This window comes from Pelodiscus sinensis, chromosome 18 (genome assembly GCF_052426305.1).
Source record: "Pelodiscus sinensis isolate ZL-2025 chromosome 18, ASM5242630v1, whole genome shotgun sequence".
NCBI lineage: Eukaryota > Metazoa > Chordata > Testudines > Trionychidae > Pelodiscus > Pelodiscus sinensis.
In genome coordinates this window covers 8,682,366-8,690,144 of record NC_143069.1, presented here as the reverse complement: position 1 = coordinate 8,690,144, position 7,779 = coordinate 8,682,366, and the positions used below count along the sequence as shown (strand labels likewise).

General features: G+C 58.2%; 1 long non-coding RNA gene across 1 annotated transcript; it reads right to left on the bottom strand.

Moving 5' to 3' along the window:
• Window positions 1-527: 527 nt before the first annotated feature.
• On the bottom strand, window positions 528-1,298 carry LOC149523209 (uncharacterized). The gene is made up of 3 exons (XR_016347142.1): window positions 1,197-1,298; window positions 856-991; window positions 528-624 (listed from the first exon to the last, which is right to left on the bottom strand). It is a non-coding gene; the product is annotated as an uncharacterized LOC149523209 (long non-coding RNA).
• Between the last annotated feature and the right edge of the window lie 6,481 nt (window positions 1,299-7,779).

Here is a 7,779-nt window from a genome sequence, read left to right as displayed (position 1 = left end):
GAATCAAGAGCACAGGAGGTTTCAGCTGACGGCCCAGAGCCCGGCCCCAACTCCTGGGGCTAAAACAGCTTCCTCCTTCCCCAAACTCCCTTCCAGACCCTGCACCCAGACGCTCTCCTCACCCTGCACCCCAAACCCCTGCCTCGGGTCACACCTTCCTCCTGCCCCCAAGACCCTCCCAGACCTCACCCCCCTCCGCACAACAGAGCAGCCCTAGGCCACTGGCCAACATCTTGGAGCGACCTCCATAGAAAAGTGTTACCCCCCCGTCCCGCCCTGGTTCCCCTCCTACGGGAGATCCGGGCTCCGTGCGTCACTGCCCCTAGGAAGCGCCGCCCCTTTGAAACGCCGGGACAGCGTCACAAAGGGGCAGCGCCGCCCTGTCCACGGCTCGAATAGTCGAGGGAAAATGCATCGACCATTCGATCAGTGACTCACTCCCCACTTCCCCCCCCCGCGTCCTACCCCCACGAGGGCCCCAGCCAGCCCCACCCCCGAGCCCTGCCCTGCCCTGGCAGCGCGTCCTTACCTCTCCCACCCGCACGCTGTTGCTGTGAGCCAGGACCCACCTCTCCTTGTACCAGTGCCTGCACCACAGGTCCTCTGCCTGGTGGATGTTGAGGCCTGCAAGAGACACAACAGGGTCATTCTGCTGGCAGGTCTGAGCCCTTCCCCTCCCACGGGCCCCTGCAGGCATCCCTGGGCAAATGGAGGGGCACAGGGGGCAGAAGGACGGGAACACAGAGGGACGCATCCCCCCTTGGACCAGTCTGGGGAAAAGGGCTGGGTCCCCTCCCCCCGCCACCGGCACCCTCAGGGTGACCCTGGGGCCCACTTCCCAGCTGGGTTACTTACCCCTGTGGTGCAGGACTAGTTGGAAGAGGCGGTGCACCCCCTCCCGGGCCAGCCGGCTGACGTCCTCGGAAGGGTCCGAAATGAAAAGGCCCAGCTGGGCCACGTGGTGACCCATCCTCGGCCAGTCGGCGGAGTTCTGAGGGGAGAGAGAAGAGGGGGGGTCCCTCAGCATCCTGTCCCACGCAAACGGCCACTCCCTGAAAGGCCCAGGGTCGCCCCTCCCCAGGGAAAGGGGAACGCGGATCACTCCCGGCCCATTCCCGACCCTGCCTCTGCCTCCCGGGGACGGTCCCAGCCCCGCGCCCTGCAGCCCCAGACCCCCCGGCTCCGAGGTCACTTACGTCAAACCCCGGGAGGGTGGTGGCGACTCCCAGCAGGGCCGTGGTGCTGCCAAGGGCCCTGGCTCGCTCCTGGGGCAGGCGGGACTCCAGCCAGGGGCTCAGGTGCTGGGGGGGAAAGAGGCAAGTCAGGACCCGTAGGGAGGCGCCAGTTCTGGGCAGAGCCTGGGGCTCCTCTCAGACTGTGCCCCCCCCCCCCCAGCCACTGACACAGCTCCTCTCTCGACCCCCCGGGGAAGCAGGGCCAATGGCCCCGTCCCCCCCACGGGGCTCACCTCCAGAATCAGCTGGAGCCGGGCGGTGTCTGGGGACTCGGCGAGGAGATTGCCCAATAGGACATCGAGGATGTCAGCAAGGCCCCGGCTGAACTCCTGCAAGACAAGGGGGAGCCCTGGGTCAGAGGGGGGGCTGGGGTTGGGGGATCCAGGCCGCCAGAGGCTGCTCCTGCTCCTGCTCCTGCTCCTGCTCCTGGCTGGAGGGGGGGGGGCGAGGGAGGGGATGTACCTGATTGTGGGTGGGCTCCTGCTGCCAGTCCCCAGACACTGTCTGTCCCACGGCCGCCCTCAGCAGGGGGCTCAGGAGCTGGGCCGGCAGGGGAGGCTTCAGGGTGCTGGCAGGAGAGAGGGGCAGAGACTGTTAATTCAGCAGCAGGAGACTTTCCCACTCCCTGGTCAGGGGATCTGCTCTTGGGGGGGAGGGTCGGAGGGGTCAGTACCTGAGGCTGCAGGCGGCGCTGAGGCAATTGGCCAAGACCAGAGGAATGAATTTCCTCTGAATGAATTTCCTAATGAATTTCCCGGGCTTCATTAGCATAAAGCCGGCGCCGCCATTTTTAAAAGCCGGCTAGTGCGAACCCTGTGCTGCGCGGCTACACGCGGCACGGGCTAGCTAGTTCGAACTAGCTAGCCATTCCGAACTATCTGTACGCCTCATATGTAGACATACCCTAATAGATTAGTAAGACAGGATTTCCCTTTACAGAAACCATGTTGACTTTTGTCCAACAAATTATGTTCTTCTACATGCTTCACAATTTTATTCTTTACTATTGTTTCGACTAATTTGCCCGGTCACTCGGGACCTCTCCTGATCGCCACAAGTTTCAAAGATAACGGCCAATCACATCGCACAACTCCCTCAGTACCCTCGGATGCATTAAATCCAGATCCATGGATTTGTGTATATCCAACTTTTCTAAATAGTTCTTAGAGCTCACTGCCAACACAAAGGAGAGTTGATTGGTGGCTGTGCCACAGTAACAAAAGGTGTCTTCGTGTCCCAGTCCTGCTGGTGTTCATCGACTGTAAGCATGGAACCAATAGCATTGTTCCCTCTCCCCACCCCGGCTTTCACCCACAATACAGCCAACCCTTGTCCTCCCCTCAGTTCTCGAGAGTTGTTAGCCACCCTCATGTAGTAACCACGAATACACGTTCCTTCCCTTGGTAAGAGGAGATGTGGCTCGGAGCAATGCATTCATAGCAGTTTCTGTCCTTCAGGGTTGTAGGACCGCATGCCTTGGGAATGTGGTGTACACAGCCAACAACCACCGATTTCTAGACAGTGTTCTGGGCAGTGCCCTTTCCCATCAATCTGAGAGTTGTGCCTCTCCAAGCTGACATGTAAGATAGACCTTTAATATCTGTGGGGAGGAGTGGCAAAAACATATGTTGGGAATGTGGATACATGGCTAGAAAGCTGGCTAGAAGGTCAGGCCCAGCGGGTAGTGATCAACGGCTTGATGTCAGGATGGCGGTCGGTTTCTAGCGGAGTGCCCCAAGGTTCGATTATAGGACCAGTTTTGTTCAATATCTTTATTAATGACCTGGATGAGGGGATGAATTGCACCCTCAGCAAGTTTGCAGATGACACGAAGGCAGGGGGAGAGGTAGATACACTTGAGGGCAGAGATAGGGTCCAGAGTGACAGACAAATTGGAGGATTGGGCCACAAGAAATCTGATGAAGTTCAACAAGGACAAGTGTAGAGTCCTGCACTTGGGACGGAAGAATCCCAGGCATAGTTACAAACTGGGGACCAACCAGTTAAGTAGAGAAGCTGGATATGAGTCAACAGTGTGCCCTTGTAGCCAAGAAGATGAATGGGATATTAGGATGCATTCGGAGGAGCATTGCCAGCAGATCTAGAGAAGTGATTATTCCCCTTTATTCAGCTCTGGTGAGGCCACATCTGAAGTATTATGTTCAGTTCTGGGCTCCCCACTACAGAAAGGATGTGGACGCATTGAAGAGGGTCCAGCGGAGGGCAACCAAAATGATTAGGGGGCTGGAGAATATGGAGAGGCTGAGGGAGTTGGGTCTGTTTAGTCTGCAGAAGAGAAGAGTGAGGGGGGATTAGAAAGCAGCCTTCAACTTCCTGAAGGGAGGTTCCAAAGAGGATGGAGAGAGGCTGTTCACAGTTGTGATGGATGGCAGAACAAGGAGCAATGGTCTCAGATCGTGGTGGGAGAGGTCCAGGTTGGGTATTAGGAAAAACTATTTCACTAGGAGAGTGGTGAAGCACTGGAATGGGTTACCTAGGGAAGTAGTGGAGTCTCCATCCCTAGCGGTGTTTAAGTCTCAACTTGAAAAATCCCTGGCTGGGTTGATTTAGCTGGGATTGCTCCTGCCTAGAGCGGGGGGCTGGACATGATGGGTGCGTCTAGACTGGCAAGATTTTGTGCAAAAACTTGCCAGCTGTCTACACTTGCCGTTTGAATTTGCGCAAGAGCACTGACTTTGTAATGTACAAAATTAGTGCTTTTTGCGCAAATACTTTCACGCTCTCACTCGGGAAAAAGCCCTCTTGCACAAAAATACTTGCACAAGAGGGCCAGCGTAGACAGGGAAGAACTGTTTTCCGCAAAAAAAGCCCCGATGGCTAAAATGGCTATCGGGGCTTTCTTGTGCAATATCGCGACTAGACTGGCCACGGATGCTTTTGCGCAAAAGCACTTTTTGCGCAAAAGCATCCATGCCAATCTAGATGCGCTTTTGCGGAAATATTTTTAACGGAAAAACTTTTCCGTTAAATCATGCCAGCCTAGATGCAACCGATGACCTTCTGAGGTCTTTTCCAGCTCTATGGTTCTATGATAACATGACACAGGCAACGGGGTTTGGCAAAAATAGGAGGCGAGCTTGTTGCTAGACAAATGGGAACTGAAGAAGCCTGAAGTGTGAAAACTTTGCCAAGAATGTTAAGCTTGGTGAACACAGAGAGATGGACGAAGCGACCGAAAGGGAGTAGAGGAGCTTGGCCCAAGGAAGTGGGAACGAGCTCCTGCCAAGCCCTGAGCAGCCTGTGCCGACAGTGTCTGTGCACTGCACAGAACCATTGGCAAGTGCAGAGGACCAGCCGGCTCCTCTCCACCCAGCAACCACCTCACACGCAGACTAGCTATGGGGAGAGATGGCCTCTGGGTGCTTGTCTGTGCCCAATGCCTCAGAGTGCGAGGGGTCAGGCCCCCTCTGTCTGTCTGTGCCTAGTGGCTCCTGAGCTCAGAGCAACAGGCCCTGTTTGTCTGAGCAGCAGCCAGCCCAGGGCTCCAGTAAATGCTCATTCCCATGGCTCGTCTGTAGTTGAGTATAACCAAAACTCGAGAGTAAAACAGAAGGAAAACCCCTCATTCTTATAAGACTTTCTGTTGAATTTGTGGAGGTAAAAGGTTTACTTTGGGGAAAGCATCTAAACTAAGAGCAGGTTGTACAGACATCTATCGGGATGGTCAGACCGTACTAGGCCCCGCCGTGAGGGCAGGGGACGGGACTCCACGACCTCTGGAGGGCCCTTCCAGTTCTAGTGGTCTAGGATAAACTGCAGAAGCCAGAGCAGCTGCAGGCTGGGGCCTTGGTGGGAAAGGAACCGGCGGGCTACAGGCACAGAGAGCTCCCCTCTGCCCTTCCCAAACTCAGCCCAGCCCTGGCCCCTCTGACCTGACCCTCCTCACCTCCCTGGAGCGATGCGAGCCCCCCACATGGACCACGGGCGGCGAGTTATATGGGCTCGTGATGCCCAGGCTCCAGCAATATTTAGAGCCGGCGGTCCTGCTCCACCAATATTTGGAGCTGGGTCTCTACCCCAGCTCTGAATATTGCCCTTCCCCCCGCCCCTGCAAGAAGACGGCGGCGGCCGCAGCGTCAAAATCTGCGCAGTCTGGTGCGCCTCAGCACTGCTGTGCATGCTCCAGCGGCCCCGGGCACTTCAAAAGCCGGGCCGCACACCATGAAGCCGGTGGAGGATGCGGGAGGCCTTCGGGTGAGTGCTGCCCTTCCCCACCGCCCGTGTGCCCCCCGCAGCCAGCCACCCCCTCCTGTGCACAGCCCCACAACTCCCCCTCCCCGCCTGTGAGGGGGCCCCCCCACCTTTGTACCCCTACTGCCAGCCACTGTCTCCGGTGTGGCTCTGGCAATGGCGGAGGAGCCGCTCACAGGGGGAGGGAGGCGGCCGGGCTCCCTGCCTCACCAGCGCCACTCGCCCGCCTGCGCCCCAGCGGCCGATCGTGCCCTTCGAGCCTGAGAGCCACCCTCTTGGTGCTGGGGCCCCAGAGTCTCGCCACTGGCCGGGCCGCGCCGGAAGGAGTGCCTGGCTGGGCAGGGCTGCAGCAGCCGCTCCTTGCACGCTGGGCTCAGCCGCGCGCTGGGCTGCTGGGGGCCGGGCTCCGGAGCTGCCCACATGGTGGGGGCCCGCTGCTCAGAGCCCACCCAGGGAAAAAATACCGGCTGGGAGGGGGGCAGGGCTGGCCAGGAGGGGGGCGGGGCTGGCAGACAGGGGCAGTGTAGCTAGCCTGGGGAGATGGGGGGAGGGGCAGTGTGGCTGGCTGCAGGAAATGGGGGGAGGGGCAGTGTGGCTGGCCAGGGGAGATTGGGAGGAGGAGAACTGGGAGGCAGGAAGCAGGGGTGGCTGGGAGGGTGTCGGGGGCAGCAGTGCCGGTTGGGAAGGGTCGGGGAAAGCAGGGTCGGGGAGCAAATCGGCCAGCGGGGAGCGGGACTGACCCCGGCACATGCTGATCCTGGGACACTGTCAGTCCTGTGCATAGTCCTGGCGAAGTGCAAGTGAATCCAGTTGCGGCTCCACAACTCGCTCAGGGGATGGGACAGGGCTTCTCCTCCACCCCAAGGCATCAGACTCAACCAGGAATCACCAATTCGGCCCCACAAAGCTTGCTCTGGGGAGCTACATTTCCCGGGCAGGTGGGATGTTGAACCTGGAGGATAAATGTGGCTTCCGGTGCCTTTGCGTGTGGGTCCTGCTCAGAGCGTTGGGGCTCTGTGGTTACTACGGTCTCATGTGTCTCTTGGAGACCTTCTGCCTGGCCCTGGGCCAGCAGCTGGAGAAGCTCCATAGACTCCAGCCCCGCAAACTGGAAGGCAGAAGGTGTGTGTGATGGGAAATAGGAAGGAAGGGGCTTGTGCTGAGGGGAGGGGAGGAGGCGCAAGGCAGGAAAAGAAAGGGGGAGGCACCAAGGGACAGGGTAGAGGAGAGACAAATGCCAGGGGACCAAGTGGAGACAATGAGGAAAAGGGCAGGAGGGGAGAGGTGTCAGTGGGAGGGGAAACAAGGTGATGCCGGGAGAGGAGAGGGTAAGGGCACTGGGGGCTAGAGGAGGGAGGGAGAGGTGCTGGGAGAAGGCTTGAAAGAAGGGGTGAGCATGAGGAAGGTGGGGATGGAGCAAATCATGTGTGAGGGCAAAGGGGCATGAGGGGAATGGGAGCAGAGGGTAGTGAGAGGGTGGACATCAGGGAAAAAGCAGGCAGGGGCACTGAGGGAAGGGGGAGGCACCAGGAAGGTGCTGGGGTAAGGGAAGGTGCAGGTGCCAGGGGATTCTGGGAGTGAAGCAGAAGGGCAGACACCTGCAGGGGAGGGACCAGGGCCAGAGGAGAGAGGCAGGGCAGGTGTTTAGAGGCAGGTGTTAGGAGAGGGGATGAGGAGGGATAGCTCACTTGATCAGAGTGGGGCTACTGGAGGAGTGGGCACGGGGGGAGAGAAGGGCTGGTGGAGGGGGGGCAGGTTGCAGGAGGGCTGAGGGCAGTGAGAAGGGCAGGAGTCAGGACAGCAGAGGAGGGTGAGGGGTTGAGGGGGGCAGCAGGCACCAGGGGAGCTGATGGAACAAGGTGAAGAGACACAGCAGCAGAGAGAAAAGGCAAAGGTTTAAAAAATATTTAATAACTTGGGTGCTACAGTGGCACATCCAAACAAGCCACATGAACTCAGTACAGGTGCACAACACAAAATTCATTCTGCTCATGGGGGGAAATTCTTAGGCTATATCTACACTGGCGGTTTCTTGCACAAGGGTTCTTGTGTAAGAAGTCTTGTGCAAGAACACGTCCACACTGCCATGTGCGAGCTGTGCTTTTGCACAAGAGCATCCATGGCCGTATGGACACTCTCTTGCCCAAGAAAGCTCCGATGGCCATTTTAGCCATAAAGGTTTCTTGCACAGGAAATCCCTGCCGAGCGTCCACACTGCCCTCTCATGCAAGAGAGCTTACACCTGTTAGAAAAGAACACAGCTCTTGCGCAAGACGCCCTCTCTTACCACGCCAGACTGTAAATTTCCTTGCGCAAGAGCAGGCGGGCAGTG